The sequence below is a fragment of the Lepisosteus oculatus genome, unplaced genomic scaffold, assembly GCF_040954835.1.
Source record: "Lepisosteus oculatus isolate fLepOcu1 unplaced genomic scaffold, fLepOcu1.hap2 HAP2_SCAFFOLD_62, whole genome shotgun sequence".
NCBI classification, from domain to species: Eukaryota; Metazoa; Chordata; class Actinopteri; order Semionotiformes; family Lepisosteidae; genus Lepisosteus; species Lepisosteus oculatus.
The window spans coordinates 677,392-697,446 of record NW_027168171.1 but is presented as its reverse complement, the minus strand read 5'-3'; the positions used below and the strand labels follow the sequence as shown (position 1 = coordinate 697,446).

The window sequence follows — 20,055 nt, the reverse complement described above, 5'->3', positions numbered from 1 at the left end:
TTTTTCTTTGCGCATCTGTGAAAGGTAAACTCTTGAGCAAACTCTGAACCAGCTCTAAGGAAACTAATCCGATTAGACGTTACTTTGACTCATCCTTTAAGGGAACCTTGTTAATTGGAGAAATCAATGATTTCGAATGAATTCTGTATGCGTTAAAAGACAGCTATACACAGAAAACATGCAGGACACTTCTCATGATGTTTCCCGAGCCGAAACACAGTGCGTTTTTCCAAGCCCTCTGACAAAGCCCGCCCACTGAAAACTGCAGCAGATCGTGTAAAGACGTTCAACTTTGTAACTACTGCACGCACAGGAAGCAGAATAAATTCCTCTTTTCAAACTGTCAAAGGTTTGCTTTGCGAACACTGCAGGACATCGCACAATCTCTTTTGAATGGGGACAAACGATTTCTTATGGGGCACAGTAAGTACAGACGTTTAAAAAGCTCCACTCATGCCGACGATGCAGCATGAAGAAGCGCAACCTAACGTTTGCATTCCTAGCAAATTCCTTTTATTTTTTGATAAATAAAGACAGTCTTGTTTAACAAACAACACACACAACATTTTACATTGTCAATTCAATTCAAATCAATGTATTTCTATATAGCACCTTTCACAACAAGGTTGTCCCAAGGCACTTAACAATGCAAGTTGTTAAGAGCCTTGTGTCTAATATGCCGCCTAGGTAACGTGCTGTCTCTTTGAGGCAAATGTTTAAATCCTCTGAGTTAAGTGCTGAAGTTATAGTAGTCCTATCAGTATTGTTGCCTCCGATCAACAGATCCTCATTTTTCTCAGAGTTGAGTAACAAAAAGTTTTCACACATCCAAGTATTTCCTTCCTTAATGCATTTAACTAAACTGATAATAGAAGAGTTGTCGTTTGGTGTAAACAAAATGTTTATTTGAGTGTCATCAGCATATGAATGAAAGTTCATATTATTTTTTCATATTATCCTACCTAGCAGCAGCATGTAGAGAGAGAGAGCAATATTGGTCCCAGCACTGATCTTCTGGTACCCCAAATTGAACTGGTGACATTGATGAAGCAGTACAATTATTAGATATTTGAACATAATGAAAACGATGAGTAAAATGTGAAGTAAACCACTGAAGGACGGTTCCAGATAAGCCAACCTCAAACTCAAGCCTGTGTAACAAAACAGAGAGGTCAACCGTGTCAAAGGCAGCTCTAAGATCTAGAAGCAAAGCACAAGCACTGTTGCATTCCCTGCATCAGTAGCTAAGAGAATATCATTTACGACTCTTGTTAATGCAGTTTCAGAAACCAGACTAAAATTTCTCAAGTATATTATTTGAATCCAGATATGATTGACGTTGGGCAACAACTATTCTCCCAAGACTTTTAGATTGAAATGGGACCTTTGAGACAGGCCTGTAGTTGTTAAGAACTTGTTGATCCAAATTTGACTTCTTAAGAGCGGTCTAACAACCGCTACCTTAAATTGATCAGGTACAACGCCTGACGCAAGCGATGCATTCATCATACTAATTATAGGTCCTGCCAGTCCTTCGAGGGAATCTTTGACTAGCTGAGTGGGGATGGGATCTAGCGAACAGGTGGTTGACTTTGTCTTACGTCTGTGTTTATGAGTCCACCATAAGAAGAAATCTGAACAGGAGTGGTGATCATGCGAGGTCACCATGGAGGAAACCACTGCTCTCCCCCCCAAAAAAACCACCACTGCCCCTCTCAAGTTTGCTAAAGACCACATGGATGTTCCACAGCAACTCCTGGAACAATGTTCTGTGGACAGTGACAAAAGTTGAACATGTTGGTAAATGTGCACAACGTTATGTTTGGAGATAACAAAACACTGCATACCAACTCCAAAACCTCATCCCACCTGGGAAGCATAGCGGAGGCTGTACGGCTTGCAATCATCGAGGGACCGATGAATTCCAAGATGTATCAGGAAATTCTACAGCAGAATGTCAGGGTGTCTGCCTGTGATCTAAAACTCGAAAGACGCTGGGTCATGCAGCATGACAAAAACAAAGGAGTACATCAACAACAGAGTGGCTGAAACAATAGAAATTCCGTATTTTGGGATGGCCGAGTAAGAGTCCTGACCCCAATCCCATTGAAGTGCTGTGGCGTGATCTGAAGCAGGCCGTTCAGTGCAAGACATCTCCCAACTGTATGTGAGAGAAAAGCAGAGACGCTCACTGAGTAAGGTGGGGTTGCAGCTTTGCAAATCAAAAGGACATTTGTACGCTCAAAAAGGGACAGTAGCACCCCAGATGGGACTCGAACCCACAATCCCTGGCTTAGGAGGCCAGTGCCTTATCCATTAGGCCACTGGGGCACACTGGGTTGGGTCGATCACGCTGATGAAGAGCCAGTTTTTTTTTTCCTTTGCTTTTTCAAAGGGATCCCCAAAATTAGGAAAGTTAGGCAGCAGAAGGTTTACTGTGACCTGAGAAGGACCGGCATCCAATCACGGTGGTACACACACACACGCTCTCACTCATCTGAGCTACACGGCTACCAAGATGATCTCAGGTGCGCCGAGCTGGTACGGAACATATTGAACTGATCGACGGCGAATTGTCTCTCAGACAGGCTTTTCACCTCTGAGCTCCCTGACTGACAGTAATCAGCTAGGTAGTGAAACAGTCAGCTGCTTCTAAGCCTTAAACAGCTGCATCTCGGCGCTTCCACAGAGAGATGATTTGAAAGCCAAACATCGCCCATTGGGAACACCTTACTATCACTAGTTTAAGAGACTTTTAAGGTCTTGCAGAGGTGCCTGTCTAATAGCATGCGCTTTGCAAGCTATAGGTGTTTAGGCTGAGGCAGAATGCCTGTTAACAAAATGTTTTTCTAAAGGGGCCTCGCACTCTTTTCCAAGCAATGGTCACCATCCCCACCGAGTGTCACAATGTAGTCATGTCCTAGGACATCACCTGTTAGTCTCCATTTGTCTGCCACCAACACTTTAGGTTAAGGGGTCACAACCGCACCCCAAAGACCAGAGGAGCCGTTGGCGTTCTGGCGGCGCAGATTGGGCTGAAGGTGGGGCGCTTGAATCTCGCTGTTGGAGGCCGTCTGAAACTGACCCAAGCCTTTCCCTTGAATTAAATGTAAATAAATAAATGAACCCCAGATGCACATGGAATCAATCACGTGTTTCCTTTGAGCCGTTTCAAAGACTGCTCCAGAGTTTACCTTGCACAGATGCGCAAAGATTAATGATGGGGGTGCACGCTTCCAGGCGCCTTACAACTGTAGGGACTGATTAGAGACAATTCGTAGCGTGTGTTCGTTTCCATATACGCCCCGTGTTGCAATGGTAGGATGAAGTCAAATACGGCTTGGACGCGTAACGGCATTCTATCCAACTGCAGGACTTGAGGGTTTTTTGTGCTTTGTTCTGTTTTCGTTGACATCGCATTCGTAAGAGCGTCAAAAAAAGGCAATTCCAGCATCTAACACGAATAAAAGGGCTATTGAAACTGCAGGGCTGCGCAGCTTCTAAAATCCTTGCACACAATTCTCCGTTATTGTTACTTCCTTCTTTCTGTCTAACAAAGTTCCCTTTTCCTGACCGGACGGGGAGACTTTATCATTCCAACTTGAAGCCAGCCTTAAGTCCTCTGAGGCGCATTTGTCTGCTAGCATGCATTTTGTGAAAGTTTTTTTTGTTGTTGTTAAACGGAAAGCGACTTTGAAAAAGGTTTCCGCCGCTGCCCGGCACTCTATGTTAGACTGCATCAAAAAGGCAGTGGCGGCGGCGGTGGCCGAGTGGTTAGGGCGATGGACTAGAAAGCCATCGGGGTCTCCCTGCGAAGCTTCGAGTCCTGCCGCCTACGGTGTCGTCGTGTGTCTGCGCAACAAAGGAAAAGCACCTGTTTCACTTTTCCCGCAACTTTTAAAACGCGAATGATCTGGATTTCTACATGATTGGCTCTTAAAATGTGATCTGATCTTCATCTGACGCATAATAATAAATAAAGACAGTCTTGTTTAACAAACAACACACACAACATTTTACATTGTCAATTCAGTTCAAATCAATGTATTTCTATATAGCACCTTTCACAACAAGGTTGTCTCAAGGCACTTAACAATGCAAGTTGTTAAGAGCCTTGTGTCTAATATGCCACTTAGGTTACGTGCTGTCTCTTTGAGGCAAATGTTTAAATCCTCTGAGTTAAGTGCTGAAGTTATAGTAGTCCTATCAGTATTGTTGCCTCCGATCAACAGATCCTCAGTTTTCTCAGAGTTGAGTAACAAAAAGTTTTCACACATCCAAGTCTTTCCTTCATTAATGCATTTAACTAAAGTGATAATAGAAAAGTTGTCGTTTGGTGTGAACAAAATGTTTATTTGAGTGTCATCAGCATATGAATGAAAGTTCATATTATTTTTTCGTATTATCCTACCTAGCAGCAGAATGTAGAGAGAGAGAGCAATATTGGCCCCGGCACTGATCCGTCTGGTACCCCAAATTGAACTGGTGACGTTGATGAAGCAGTACAATTATTAGATATTTGAACATAATGAAAACGATGAGTAAAATGTGAAGTAAACCACTGAAGGACGGTTCCAGATAAGCCAACCTCAAACTCAAGCCTGTGTAACAAAACAGAGAGGTCAACCGTGTCAAAGGCAGCTCTAAGATCTAGAAGCACAAGCACTGTTGCATTCCCCACATCAGTAGCTAAGAGAATATCATTTACGACTCTCGTTAATGCAGTTTCAGAAAGCAGACTGAAATTTCTCAAGTATATTATTTGAATCCAGATACGATTGACATTGGGCAACAACTATTCTCTCAAAACTTTTAGATTGAAATGGGACCTTTGAGACAGGCCTGTAGTTGTTAAGAACTTGTGGATCCAAATTTGACTTCTTAAGGAGCGGTCTAACAACCGCTACCTTAAATTGATCAGGTACAACGCCTGACGCAAGCGATGCATTCATCATACTAATTATAGGTCCTGCCAGTCCTTCAGGGGAATCTTTGACTAGCTGAGTGGGGATGGGATCTAGCGAACAGGTGGTTGACTTTGTCTTACGTCTGTGCTCATGAGTCCACCATAAGAAGAAATCTGAACAGGAGTGGTGATCATGCGAGGTCACCACGGAGGAAACTACTGCTCTCCCCCCCAAAAAAAACACCACTGCCCCTCTCAAGTTTGCTAAAGACCACATGGATGTTCCACAGCAACTCCTGGAACAATGTTCTGTGGACAGACGTGACAAAAGTTGAACTTGTTGGTAAATGTGCACAGCATTATGTTTGGAGATAACAAAACTCTGCATACCAACTCCAAAACCTCATCCCACCTGGGAAGCATGGCAGATGCTGAGGTTTGTTGGATGTTGAGGTTTTTGTCAATAAAGGAGGTTCCACTAGCTCCTTAATATAAGGGTTCACGTACTTTTTCCATCAATGACCTTGATTGTTTAAACCATTTGGTCAATAAAGAAACAGCAATGTCAAATGTTGGGCGTGTGTTGTTTGTGAAATCAGACTCTCTTTATTAATTATTATGACTTAGATAAAGATAAGATCACATGTTAGGAGCCATTCATGCAGAAATCCACATCATTCCGAAGGGCTGTTTACAAAAGTTTTTCTCCCAACTGAGAGAAAAGCAGAGACGCTCACTGAGTAAGGTGGGGTTGCAGCTTCACAAATCACAAGGACATTTGTACACTCAAAAAGGGACAGGAGCACCCCAGATGGGACTCAAACCCACAATCCTTGGCTTAGGAAGCCAGTGCCTTATCCATTAGGCCACTGGGGCACACTGAGTGGGGTCGATCACGCTGATGAAGAGCCAGTTTTTTTTTTTCCTTTGCTTTTTCAAAGGGATCCCCAAAATTAGGAAAGTTAGGCAGCAGAAGGTTTACTGTGACCTGAGAAGGACCGGCATCCAATCACGGTGGTACACACACACACGCTCTCACTCATCTGAGCTACACGGCTACCAAGATGATCTCAGGTGCGCCGAGCTGGTACGGAACATATTGAACTGATCGACGGCGAATTGTCTCTCAGACAGGCTTTTCACCTCTGAGCTCCCTGACTAACAGTGATCAGCTAGGTAGTGAAACAGTCAGCTGCTTCTAAACCTTAAACAGTTGCATCTCGGCGCTTCCACGGAGAGATGATTTGAAAGCCGAACATCGCCCATTGGGAACACCTTACTATCACTAGTTTAAGAGACTCTTAAGGTCTTGCAGAGGTGCCTGTCTAATAGCATGCGCTTTGCAAGCTATAGGTGTTTAGGCTGAGGCAGAATGCCTGTTAACAAAATGTTTTTCTAAAGGGGCCTCGCACTCTTTTCCAAGCAATGGTCACCATCCCCACCGAGTGTCACAACGTAGTCATGTCCTAGGATGTCACCTGTTAGTCTCCATTTGTCTGCCACCAACACTTTAGGTTACGGGGTCACAACCGCACCCCGGAGAGCAGAGGAGCCGTTGTCGTTCTGGCGGCGCAGATTGGGCTGAAGGTGGGGCGCTTGAATCTCGCTGTTGGAGGCCGTCTGAAACTGACCCAAGCCTTTCCCTTGAATTAAATGTAAATAAATAAATGAACCCCAGATGCACATGGAATCAATCACGTGTTTCCTTTGAGCCGTTTCAAAGACTGCTCCAGAGTTTACCTTGCACAGATGCGCAAAGATTAATGATGGGGGTGCACGCTTCCAGGCGCCTTACAACTGTAGGGACTGATTAGAGACAATTCGTAGCGTGTGTTCGTTTCCATATACGCCCCGTGTTGCAATGGTAGGATGAAGTCAAATACGGCTTGGACGCGTAACGGCATTCTATCCAACTGCAGGACTTGAGGGTTTTTTGTGCTTTGTTCTGTTTTCGTTGACATCGCATTCGTAAGAGCGTCAAAAAAAGGCAATTCCAGCATCTAACACGAATAAAAGGGCTATTGAAACTGCAGGGCTGCGCAGCTTCTAAAATCCTTGCACACAATTCTACGTTATTGTTACTTCCTTCTTTCTGTCTAACAAAGTTCCCTTTTCCTGACCGGACGGGGAGACTTTATCATTCCAACTTGAAGCCAGCCTTAAGTCCTCTGAGGCGCATTTGTCTGCTAGCATGCATTTTGTGAAAGTTTTTTTTGTTGTTGTTAAACGGAAAGCGACTTTGAAAAAGGTTTCCGCCGCTGCCCGGCACTCTATGTTAGACTGCATCAAAAAGGCAGTGGCGGCGGCGGCGGCCGAGTGGTTAGGGCGATGGACTAGAAAGCCATCGGGGTCTCCCTGCGAAGCTTCGAGTCCTGCCGCCTACGGTGTCGTCGTGTGTCTGCGCAACAAAGGAAAAGCACCTGTTTTGCTTTTCCCGCAACTTTTAAAACGCGAATGATCTGGATTTCTACATGATTGGCTCTTAAAATGTGATCTGATCTTCATCTGACGCATAATAATAAATAAAGACAGTCTTGTTTAACAAACAACACACACAACATTTTACATTGTCAATTCAGTTCAAATCAATGTATTTCTATATAGCACCTTTCACAACAAGGTTGTCTCAAGGCACTTAACAATGCAAGTTGTTAAGAGCCTTGTGTCTAATATGCCACTTAGGTTACGTGCTGTCTCTTTGAGGCAAATGTTTAAATCCTCTGAGTTAAGTGCTGAAGTTATAGTAGTCCTATCAGTATTGTTGCCTCCGATCAACAGATCCTCAGTTTTCTCAGAGTTGAGTAACAAAAAGTTTTCACACATCCAAGTCTTTCCTTCATTAATGCATTTAACTAAAGTGATAATAGAAAAGTTGTCGTTTGGTGTGAACAAAATGTTTATTTGAGTGTCATCAGCATATGAATGAAAGTTCATATTATTTTTTCGTATTATCCTACCTAGCAGCAGCATGTAGAGAGAGAGAGCAATATTGGCCCCGGCACTGATCCGTCTGGTACCCCAAATTGAACTGGTGACGTTGATGAAGCAGTACAATTATTAGATATTTGAACATAATGAAAACGATGAGTAAAATGTGAAGTAAACCACTGAAGGACGGTTCCAGATAAGCCAACCTCAAACTCAAGCCTGTGTAACAAAACAGAGAGGTCAACCGTGTCAAAGGCAGCTCTAAGATCTAGAAGCACAAGCACTGTTGCATTCCCCACATCAGTAGCTAAGAGAATATCATTTACGACTCTCGTTAATGCAGTTTCAGAAAGCAGACTGAAATTTCTCAAGTATATTATTTGAATCCAGATACGATTGACATTGGGCAACAACTATTCTCTCAAAACTTTTAGATTGAAATGGGACCTTTGAGACAGGCCTGTAGTTGTTAAGAACTTGTGGATCCAAATTTGACTTCTTAAGGAGCGGTCTAACAACCGCTACCTTAAATTGATCAGGTACAACGCCTGACGCAAGCGATGCATTCATCATACTAATTATAGGTCCTGCCAGTCCTTCGAGGGAATCTTTGACTAGCTGAGTGGGGATGGGATCTAGCGAACAGGTGGTTGACTTTGTCTTACGTCTGTGTCCATGAGTCCACCATAAGAAGAAATCTGAACAGGAGCGGTGATCATGCGAGGTCACCACGGAGGAAACCACTGCTCTCCCCCCAAAAAAAACCACCACTGCCCCTCTCAAGTTTGCTAAAGACCACATGGATGTTCCACAGCAACTCCTGGAACAATGTTCTGTGGACAGACATGACAAAAGTTGAACTTGTTGGTAAATGTGCACAGCATTATGTTTGGAGATAACAAAACACTGCATACCAACTCCAAAACCTCATCCCACCTGGGAAACATGGCGGAGGCTGTACGGCTTGCAATCATCGAGGGACCGATGAATTCCAAGATGTATCAGGAAATTCTACAGCAGAATGTCAGGGTGTCTGCCTGTGATCTAAAACTCGAAAGAGGCTGGGTCATGCAGCATGACAAAAACAAAGGAGTACATCAACAACAGAGTGGCTGAAACAGAAGAAATTCCGTATTTTGGGATGGCCAAGTAAGAGTCCTGACCCCAATCCCATTGAAGTGCTGTGGCGTGATCTGAAGCAGGCCGTTCAGCGCAAGACATCCCAAAAATATACATGAACTGAAACAGTTTTGCATAGAGGAATAGGCCAAAATACCTCCTAACCGCTGCTCAGGTCTGACCAGCCGCTACAGAAAGTGGGGATTGAGGTTTTTGTCATAAAGGAGGTTCCACTAGCTCCTTAATATAAGGGTTCACGTACTTTTTCCATCAATGACCTTGATTGTTTAAACCATTTGGTCAATAAAGAAACAGCAATGTCAAATGTTGGGCGTGTGTTGTTTGTTAAATCAGACTCTCTTTATTAATTATTATGACTTAGATAAAGATAAGATCACATGTTAGGAGCCATTCATGCAGAAATCCACATCATTCCGAAGGGCTGTTTACAAAAGTTTTTCTCCCAACTGTATGTGAGAGAAAAGAAGAGACGCTCACTGAGTAAGGTGGGGTTGTAGCTTTGCAAATCAAAAGGACATTTGTATGCTCAAAATGGGACAGGAGCACCCCAGATGGTACTCAAACCCACAATCCCTGGCTTAGAAGGCCAGTGTCTTAGCCATTAGGCCACTGCGCCACACTGGGTGAGGTCGATCATGCTGATGAAGAGCCAGTTTTTTTTCCTTTGCTTTTTCAAAGGGATCCCCAAAATTAGGGAAGTTAGGCAGCAGAAGGTTTACTGTGACCTGAGAAGGACCGGCATCCAATCACGGTGGTACACACACACACGCTCTCACTCATCTGAGCTACACGGCTACCAAGATGATCTCAGTTGCGCCGAGCTGGTACGGAACATATTGAACTCATCGACGGCGAATTGTCTCTCAGACAGGCTTTTCACCTCTGAGCTCCCTGACTGACAGTAATCAGCTAGGTAGTGAAACAGTCAGCTGCTTCTAAGCCTTAAACAGCTGCATCTCGGCGCTTCCACAGAGAGATGATTTGAAAGCCAAACATCGCCCATTGGGAACACCTTACTATCACTAGTTTAAGAGACTCTTAAGGTCTTGCAGAGGTGCCTGTCTAATAGCATGCGCTTTGCAAGCTATAGGTGTTTAGGCTGAGGCAGAATGCCTGTTAACAAAATGTTTTTCTAAAGGGGCCTCGCACTCTTTTCCAAGCAATGGTCACCATCCCCACCGAGTGTCACAATGTAGTCATGTCCTAGGACATCACCTGTTAGTCTCCATTTGTCTGCCACCAACACTTTAGGTTACGGGGTCACAACCGCACCCCAAAGACCAGAGGAGCCGTTGTCGTTCTGGCGGCGCAGATTGGGCTGAAGGTCTGAAACTGACCCAAGCCTTTCCCTTGAATTAAATGTAAATAAGAAATGAACCCCAGATGCACATGGAATCAATCACGTGTTTCCTTTGAGCCGTTTCAGAGACTGCTCCAGAGTTTACCTTGCACAGATGCGCAAAGATTAATGATGGGGGTGCACGCTTCCAGGCGTCTTACAACTGTAGGGACTGATTAGAGACAATTCGTAGCTTGTGCTCATTTCCCTCTATTCCCCGTGTTGCAGTGGTAGGATGACGTAAATTCCTGCTTCGACACGTAACGGCATTATAATCAAGTGCAGGAGCTGAGGGCTTTAGTTTTGTTTCGTTTTCCATGGCGTTCGTAAGCGCGCAAATCAAAGGCAATTCCTGCGTCTAACACGAATGTAAATGCTTTTGAAAGTGCAGTGTGGTGCAGCTTGTAAAATCCTTGTCCACATTTTTGGTTTGTTGATGTTTTTTCTGTCTGCCAAAGTTGCATTTTGACATCCGGACTGGGGGACTTTATCATTTGAACGTGAAGCCAGCCTTAAACCCTCTGAGGCGTGTCTGTCTGCCGGCACGAATCTTGTGAAAGGTATTTTTTTTAACGGAGAGCAACTTTAAAAAGGTTTCCGCAGCCAAATCGCAGTCCGTGTTTGATTATAGGAGGAATGCGGCGGCGGCGAGCTCGCATTTGTCGTGCTCGAGTGGTTAAGGCGATGGGCTCGAAATGCGTTGGGGCTTCCCCGCGCAGGTGCGAAACCTGCCGACTCCGGCGTCTGCCGCACGTCGCCTTGTGCCTGCGCGGCAGAGGCGAAGTGCCGCTTTTCCTTTCCTGGTACTATAACAACGCGAAATCGCTTGGACCCGCTGCCATGGAAATCAATTCTTCAGATAACTACACATTTTGCGTTCGCACCTCTGGTGCTCTACTTATGCCTTTGAAAACCTAATGAATAAAGCTGAAAGAACCGACACGATATGTAGGTGCTGGTAAAGCACGCAGTAAAGAACTGTTAACAGCAAGGGTTTCAGTGGGTTAACTGAGGAGAAGGCGTGATCGCTAATTGTTGACTTTTTATTTGGTGTTAGAAACACTCTTACTGTGCATGATGTGCAACAAATGTAGCCACAGAAATTGCATCACGCTTTCATGTATGCTATTGCAGACACCAACGTTGCCTAGATAGAAAACCGAAATAGCCGTGGGTTTGCTTGCTGGTCTGAAGGATCTCTCTTCGAATCTCTATCATTTGTCAATGGAAGTAAAAGGCGCTGCAATCTCATACGTTCAGAATCAAACCCGCAGCTATTGTTCGACTTTATTTCTTGACTAATTACAACTGAGTGTCGCATGAGCAGTTACATAAACTTGTCCGGTATATTTGAACACAAATGCCGTTCTTCAATTAAAACTAACAGTACATTGTCAGGGACATTCAGTTCTATACAAACAAGAGACAGACAAGAGAATATTTCTACCGTTCATGTGGACTACGTGTTGACTTACTGATCGGAATAATTGAAAGGTTCGGGCTCATAGCCGATGCAGTGCGTGCTAATTAGAACAGCAACGCTGAGCTCTCAGCACCGTACTGAGCCCAGGTGTTTTTCTAAAGCTGTCAGGTGCAGTTCATTTACATGAAGGAAATCTCTTACTGGGTACGATTACAATGCAGTAAGTAGCACAGACTACTTAGGGAGTAGCCCCATGCGTTTAAAAACGACCCGAGCCAGGCAGGAGTCAAACCTGCAATCTCCTGATCCGTAGTCAGACGCGTTATCCATTGCGCCACTGGCCCTGGTGTGACACTGCAGGACTGTAACCCAGTGAGATCAGCACTGCACCTAGTAAAATATTACCCCCGGTCCATTCTTTTCCAAAAGTGAGAAACACCTGTTTTCTACATTTTGTCTGTTTTAAAACCATATCTCTTTAAACCAAACCAAGAGTTTGTCTTTTGCACTGATATTCTGATTCATTTCGATTTCAAAGAAAAAAAAAACATTATCTTCCAAAGCATCATAAAATTGTCCATTCTTCCAGACTCTACTTCTCTCTTGTAGTAGTACAGCAGACCTTTCCAGGTGAGCAGATCACAGAGTCCGAAATATGCTTCCTCCACCAAGCAAAGTACCTGAACATGACTCTGTCTTCATAAAAGCGCCCCTGTAATAAAGAAATTAAATCCGAAATCAAGAGGGCAGTTGCCTACTGAAGTTCAAGAAGTCATCAATTTTAACCCAGCAACACATTAAAGGCTGCATCTATACAAGTACGATTCTAGAAATGCTCACCAGATTACGTTTTAAGAAGGAACTGTGCCTCAGGTTCCGCCGAGATCTTAACTCGGATGGCAGGATTCAGAGTCCGGAGTGTGGACTGATGGCGCACGGAGGGTCCATATACTGTGGATCCCTCAGTGATCTTCCGCGTGTTCAAACCGCCAGCGTGTGACTCCCCTGTCCCTGTGACCTCATTGCTCTGCTCTCGCCTCTGTGCAGCTGAGCCCGACTCATGGTAAAGTGGAAAAAAATATGCCCTCATCGTGGGATTTACTCTGGATCGAGGATAGATGTCACTTTTTTATCGTTGAACAGGATGTATGTGATGTGGCGACTAGGTTCAATATTGTATCCTTTTAAAAGATTAAGGACTGGGGTGAGCGTGATTTACCACCCTTTCAGCTAAGAACCCGACATGAGCACCGTTTAAGCTGCATAGACTCAGTCGTTTAACTCTTCTCCATTAGCAGGGTTAAGGTTAAAGAAAAAAAACATTGCTGACTTCTTTTTTTTTGCCAGCCGCTAGCGCTGATTAGCAATGTTTGTATTTCATGTTTTGCAAGTTCCATCCATTTTAAGAAAAACAAGTCACGTTAAAGACAGGAAATGAATACTTGCATTTAATTAAGTCTAGCCGTAGGCGGTTGTCTGTAAGGACCAGTTCTGTTCGAGAAGACAGAACAAAGAAGGCACCACTGGGATTCAGACTCAGGATCTCCTGTTTAAGAGACAAGCGCTTTAACCAACTAAGCAACGGCGCCCCGGTAGTGTTGTCCTTTTGCAGCCACTTGGACACACCACTCAGACACATCTGCATTCGGTGTGTGCTCCGCCTGCTCGCTGAGCAAGTTGCCACCTTTACATACAATAGCAACATCGACACCAAGAGAAAGGATGACAAATGGCTTTTATCTGGAACTTTTCATGTCCAAGGAGCTCAATGTGCTTTCTGTGTACAACAGGGCCACTGAACTCCACAATGGCCACTGAACCACAGCAGTGGCTTGCTGGCTTGACATCTCCCAAGGAAAATGTTGAAATCGCATGTGGAACAGGAAAAGGACCCTTGAGTACGAGGGAAAAAAAAGAAAAAGATCATCTGGAGCGCGCCAACCCATGTCTGGACAGCCCAGTTTCCTCGACGAGGTGGCCGAGTGGTTAAGGCGATGGACTGCTAATCCATTGTGCTCTACACGCATGGGTTCGAATCCCATCCTCGTCGCTCTCTACGTTTGATGTTGGCTCTCCTTTTGTTTGCTCCAGTACTAGAGCCTTACATTTTCTAGCGGTGGCTGAACATGGTATAGTAGGCTAACGTTGGTATCGAGCAGTGGTAGTAACAGTATTTACGTGCCGCTGCTGCCAAGTGGCTCTGGGTTGAGACCGCGTTTTCACTTACTTGCAGCACAAACGGAGAAAGCGATTTTTGACAGTCTCTCGAGAGACTGCGCTAGGTGTTTAGGGATAGACTTTGTCAGTTCCCCCTGGGATGATGGCCTCTCAAATAGTTTGTGATTCCTCTAGACGTTTATACAGTAGAAGCCTGCTTCGTGGCTTAAATCCAAGCTAAGGAAACGAGTTAGAGGTCTGATGCAGAACTGCGAATTCAATGAAGGGGAACACTACAGTACATTGCACTGTATGTGTGAGGAAAGCTGCCCCCTACTGTTCCTTGTCGACCGAACAGAGGACTGTAAAGGATACCGCCAAGAAACTTTAGGATGCTGGTTGGAATCCAGCTCCAAAGAAGCCCCTTTGGGTGTTATGTAATCAAAAAGTAAGAACAGAGAATCTCCCTTTGATCAAAAGCGCAACAGAACTGTTTTCCGTGGAGCAGGTTTCAGACCCGTAGACCTGTTTTATTTGTAGGGCAGGGCGCATTCCCAAACGCGAATCTCCTGTTTTAGAAATGCTTTGGGCGGCGTGAAGTGAAAATAAGAAGTGGGCTCCAGATGCACATGGAAGCAATCAAGTGTTTCATCCGAGCTGTTTCAAAGACTGCTCAACAGCTTTCCTTTTACAGAGGCCCAACGATTAATGATGGGGGTGCACCCTTCAATGTGCCTTACGACTCTAGGGAGTGATTGAGACGATTCGTAGCGTGTGTTCATTTCCCTCTATTCCCCATGTTGCAGTGGTAAGATGACGTAAATTCCTGCTTCGACACGTAACGGCGTTATAATCAAGTACAGGAGCTGAGGGCTTTTGTTTTGTTTCGTTTTCTATGGCGTTCGTAAGCGCGCAAAACAAAGACAATTCCTGCGTCTAACACGAATGTAAATGCTTTTGAAAGTGCAGTGTGGTGCAGCTTGTAAAATCCTTGTCCACATTTGTGGTTTGTTGATGTTTTTTCTGTCTGCCAAAGTTGCATTTTGACATCCGGACGGGGAGACTTTATCATTTGAACGTGAAGCCAGCCTTAAACCCTCTGAGGCGTGTCTGTCTGCCGGCATGTATCTTGTGAAAGGTTTTTTTTTTAACAGAGAGCGACTTTAAAAAGGTTTCCGCAGCCACCTCGCACTCCGTGTTAGATTATAGGAGGAATGCGGCGGCGGCGAGCTCGCTGTAGTCGTGGCCGAGTAGTTAAGGCGATGGATTTGAAATCCATTGGGGACTCCCCGCTCAGGTTCGAATCCTGCCGACTACGGCGTCTGCCGCACGTCACCTTGTGCCTGTGCGGCAAAGGCGAAGTGCCGCTTCTCCTTTCCTGGTACTATAAAAATGCTACATCGCTTGGTCCTGCTTCCATGGAAAGCAGTTCTTCAGGTAATTCTACTCTCTTACCAAAGCTGTTAGGTTCCTTTCCGTGGTGAGATGGGTTGTCATGCAACGCTGCCACATAGTGCCGACAGACAAGTGTGTTGCGGGAGAAGAGAAAAGTGTTTGAAGATTTAAGAGTGTCTTAGGTGGAGCCAAAATCAAGTGTCACAAATGCAAGTGGGAAGATTTCCAATGTTTAATATGGTCAAAATAAGCGGAAGTTACCAGCTGGTCCGGCACAGTCTGCCATGCTTTTGTCATATACTGTAAAGTGGTGTGGAACTGGGTGTCGAACTGGAGCCTCACCATTTGCATATGTGAGGCTCCAGTTATACATCGAGTGTCACATTAAATGACAAAAATGAAGAGAGTTAAAGCACCTGGAGAGGTTTTCTTACAACTTTTGAGCTGACACAGTTTTGGAAAATGTTTCCTTCACGGTGCACTGAACAACATAGGCAGCCAAGAGTCTCCAAAACAAAACAGAATGGACAGATAGGAGAAAATTCCCACTCGTCCTGAAGTTCCCAAAATCCAGCACTGAGCGTAAACAAAGTGTCTAAGTAGCGTGGGAATGCTAACCCTAACCCTAGCTGGAGTTTGAGCAATCCGGCACTGAGCGTAAGAAGATGAGTCAAAGTAACGTCTAATCGGATTAGTTTCCTTAGAGCTGGTTCAGAGTTTGCTCAAGAGTTTACCTTTCACAGATGCGCAAAGAAGAATGTTGGGGGTGCACGCTTCAAGGCGCCTTACAGCTGTAGGCAGTGATTCGAGACGATTCGTGGCGTGTGCTCGTTCCCATGTACCGTACGACCCGGGGTGCAGTGCTAGGATGACGTACAATACCGCTTGGGCACGTAACGGGGTTATATGCAAGTGCAGGACGTGAGGGTCTTCGTTTGTTCGTTTTGTTTTGCTCTGCTTTGCTTTGTTTTGCTTTCCATTGCGTTGGTAAGAGCGTAAATAAAAAGGCGATTCCTGTGTCTACCACTAATGTAAGAGCTATTTCAAGTGCGACGTGGTGCGGCTTTTCAAATGCTTGTGGGCATTTCTCTGTTGTTGATTCTTTTTTTGTGTGTAACAAAGTGGCATTTTCATGTCCGGACGGGGAGACTTTATCATTCCGACATGAAGCCACCCTTAAGTCCTCTGAGGCGTGTCTGTCTGCAAGGCTTGTATTTTGGAAATGTTTTTTTGAAACGGAGAACGACTTTGAAATAGGCTTCCGCCGGCGCCTCGCGATCCAGGTAAGATTGTAGCAAGAACGCAGCGGCAGTGGGGCTTGCTGTAGTCGTGGCTGAGTGGTTAAGGCAATGGACTAGAAATCCATTGGGGTCTCCCCGCACAGGTTCCAATCCTGCCGACTACGTTGTCCGCTTTCAGTCGGTGTGTTTCGGCACAAGCAAAGAAGCGTGCCTCTTTGCTGTTCCTGGTGGTTTTAAAACGCCCAATCGCTTGTACCCGCTGCCTTAGAAATAAGTTCTTCAGCGTCCGCAAATGGCATTTTGCAGCTGGAAGCAGATGTCGACGCGTTTTGCACAGAGCACCAAAAAAGCGTCTTTTTTGAAGGCCCAGGCACTGAGCATTGGTGGTTCAGTGGTAGAATTCTCGCCTGCCACGCGGGAGGCTCGGGTTCGATTCCCGGCCAATGCAGTGGCTTTTGCAGCGAGCGGCTCCATCACTTGCATCCCCTTGCAACTCGCAACTGAAAACCCACTGAAGCTAAGCAGGTGTGAGCCAGGTCAGTACCTGGATGAGGATGAGCTACAGGGAAAAACAAAGCTTCCAGCTGGAAGCGGTGTTAATGGTGCCGGCGGGGGGGCGCTCACCCTGAGGTCTGTGCGGGTCCCAATGCCCCAGTATAGTGACGGAGATGCTGTGTTGTAAAAGGGCGCTGTCTTTTGGATGAGATGTAAAACCGAGGTCACAGCGCTCTGTGGTCATTCAAAATGACCACCAAAACCTTTGACAAAAGCTCTTGGTAATTGATGGTCTTCAATAATGCTTCTCCTTTAGGTACATTTTAAATCAGCTGAAAAATGCTGTGAAATGGGGGGGCACTTCAGGCCAGTGTAGGATTTGGGTTACAAGAACCATGAAACTGCACGAGAAAGCCCGTACACTGATTACACGGCTTTCTATTCAAAGGAGGACAAAAGAAATTCCCTGAGTTTGATTTTTTGCAGCACAGAGAGGAGCACTGTCGTGAGGCTGGTTAGCTCAGTTGGTTAGAGCGTGGTGCTAATAACGCCAAGGTCGCGGGTTTGAGCCCTGTACGGGCCAGGTCTAGGTCCAGGTCCCTGTTTGTGAAACAGGCAAATGACTGTCTCAGGGGCCCATTCCTCATTCTCAAGACACATGTATGCAGTATGTACACCGTGCATTGAGCAATAGGGACTGAATACACCACAGGTAAGGTTAGAAGTCATTCTGAGGTGCCACATGTGAGGGATACAGCTAAGCATCCGAAATGTAGGGTTTGAGACCCTTCAGGAGTACTGCATCCTTTGAGACAGACCCGTGCATGTTAAACAAATGATCATTTCTTTCGGCATTAGGGACTAAATATACTAAACGTATGATGCTAAAATGTTATTTTCACATATATTAATGTAATAAATGATTGCTTATGCTTTATAAACAAATCTAATTAAAATAAAAGCTTACGTTTTGTATTTATCTTGTACCATAGAACATGATTTGCTTTGTATTTCAAGCCCACAAAGTGTCCAAATGTTCTATGATCATTTCTTTCAGCATTAGGGACTAAATATACCAAACGTATGATGCTAAAATCCTGAAAAAAGGATGTGCTCCATCTCGTCAGTAGATTGGATTCCAAAACTGATTTGGGTCAATATACATTACCTTTGAAATTAAAGTACAGTCTACTGTAGGGAACCATCAACTTAGAAAGCATTGGCCTTCCCTGGGGGTCAGGTAGGTGCAAAAGATAAACCTTTATCCTATCTTTATCTTAAGATAAGTGGCCAAGCAGTATTTTTCCAAGTTTCACCAAGCACATCATGTTGCCATAGTAGACAAAGTTCTATAAAATGTTAAATAACTTTTAAAAAAAGCATCTTGGTCTTACAGTACTGTACAAGGTGAATTAAACTGTCCCTGGTAATAAAAAGTAATTAGAAGCATCTCAGAAACTTTATCTCTAGAAACATTAGCTGTTTTATATCATGTAATTTAGTGTGATGTTGTCAGAATTCAAGGACATTATCACACACAGAAATTGGTTCAGTTAAATCTAAAAAACACAGCTAAACATGGGTTTAAATGTAACAGAAGTCTTACCTCTTGTCAAAAGATTTAATTCAAGAAGCGATGTAATAAATGATTGCTTATGCTTTATAAAGAAATCTAATTAAAATAAAAGCTTAAGTTTTGTATTTATCTTGTACCATAGAACATGATTTTCTTTGTATTTGAAGCCCACAAAGTGTCCAAATGATGCACTACATGATATAAGGAAGATTATCACATGCATATCGGTATTATCTTTCTTATGAAAATGCATTCCTTTCATTACCTTTTACTTTTTAAAATGAACTCAAATTGTGTATAATGTAATAATTTAAGTAGAATAGATTCAGGTAGGAAATATAGAGTCATGATGTTTATGGCTGACATCATTTCACATGGGTGAATTTTAAGCTAAGAAATAAAAACATTTACAATGAAGATACCATTGCTTAATTTTAAATGCCTTTAAAAAATAAATACCTCCTGAGAATAATTTGCCACTCCCAGATCCTTGGTAAGGTACTGTTTGAATCCAATCAGGAGAGGAGCATCCAGGGAGTGCTTTCTATAGAGTCCAGCTTGGGCCACTCTCTTCCGGCCTGCTGATACTTTTTAACTACTCAGGGCCTGTAAGGATATAAAACACCGGTTTAAACATTTTATACCTATAAGACAAATTAGAATTTTAGTAAAAAATAGATACATCTGAAAAATAAAAAGTCTTACTGCTGATAGAGTTCTTCAGAGCTCACATCTTCCCCTTCCTTATCCGCTTCTGTTTCAGTTTCTAGAGCAGCCTCTGGCATCTCTTCCTCCTGGACTGCGGCCTCTTGCTCAGGGCCGCTGGAATGCAGGTAGATTCTTTTCAACATGCTTTTACATAATATGTTGTAACAATGATTTCAAAAAGAAACTACAGAAGCCTTACAGATTAAAAATATCTCACCTTGCCAATGTGTCTTCAGGCTTCCCATGTACAAAAAGGCCCAAGGACTCTAGCAGTCTTACAACCACTATCCTGTTTGCCTCACCAGACACGATCTCTATTCTGTGGTAATCCACGATGACCCCGTTCTTCAGGTGATTCATCATGTCCTCCCTCGCCTGTTGAGAGGCCATCCTGATGTTTTCTGCCGTGGCGTGCTTCATACACGCCCTCTTCAAGTGAGCAGGAAGCTGATCAAGAGTATTCAGGCACATCTTGCACACCAGGGGAATCCTCGCGGGTTTCCTTTGAAAATAAATAATACCATCTGTGTATAGAAACAAGCTAAGACTGATTTCTTAAATTATCCTTAATTTTCTCTCTCATAGTTTGAGCATAATGATTTTATTGCATTTATATAAGAATTGCTCATTGCTCCTAAATAAATAATGGTTTCATAAAAAAGTGAACACTTGGTCTCAGTCACAGACTTTCCAATAGAAGCCATTGTGGAGTTCAGCAACTGCAGGTCCTAGAAGTGGGGAAGGAAT

At 44.1% G+C, this 20,055-nt stretch overlaps 5 non-coding genes across 5 annotated transcripts; 3 read left to right on the top strand and 2 right to left on the bottom strand.

Moving 5' to 3' along the window:
• Window positions 1-2,258: 2,258 nt before the first annotated feature.
• Window positions 2,259-2,331, bottom strand: trnar-ccu (transfer RNA arginine (anticodon CCU)). Its single transcript has one exon. It is a non-coding gene; the product is annotated as a tRNA-Arg (tRNA).
• Window positions 2,332-12,007: 9,676 nt separating this feature from the next.
• Window positions 12,008-12,080, bottom strand: trnar-acg (transfer RNA arginine (anticodon ACG)). Its single transcript has one exon. It is a non-coding gene; the product is annotated as a tRNA-Arg (tRNA).
• A 1,624-nt stretch (window positions 12,081-13,704) lies between these two features.
• On the top strand, window positions 13,705-13,786 carry trnas-gcu (transfer RNA serine (anticodon GCU)). Its single transcript has one exon. It is a non-coding gene; the product is annotated as a tRNA-Ser (tRNA).
• A 1,343-nt stretch (window positions 13,787-15,129) lies between these two features.
• Window positions 15,130-15,211, top strand: trnas-uga (transfer RNA serine (anticodon UGA)). Its single transcript has one exon. It is a non-coding gene; the product is annotated as a tRNA-Ser (tRNA).
• Window positions 15,212-16,906: 1,695 nt separating this feature from the next.
• trnag-gcc (transfer RNA glycine (anticodon GCC)) lies at window positions 16,907-16,977 on the top strand. Its single transcript has one exon. It is a non-coding gene; the product is annotated as a tRNA-Gly (tRNA).
• The last annotated feature ends 3,078 nt before the right edge of the window (window positions 16,978-20,055 follow it).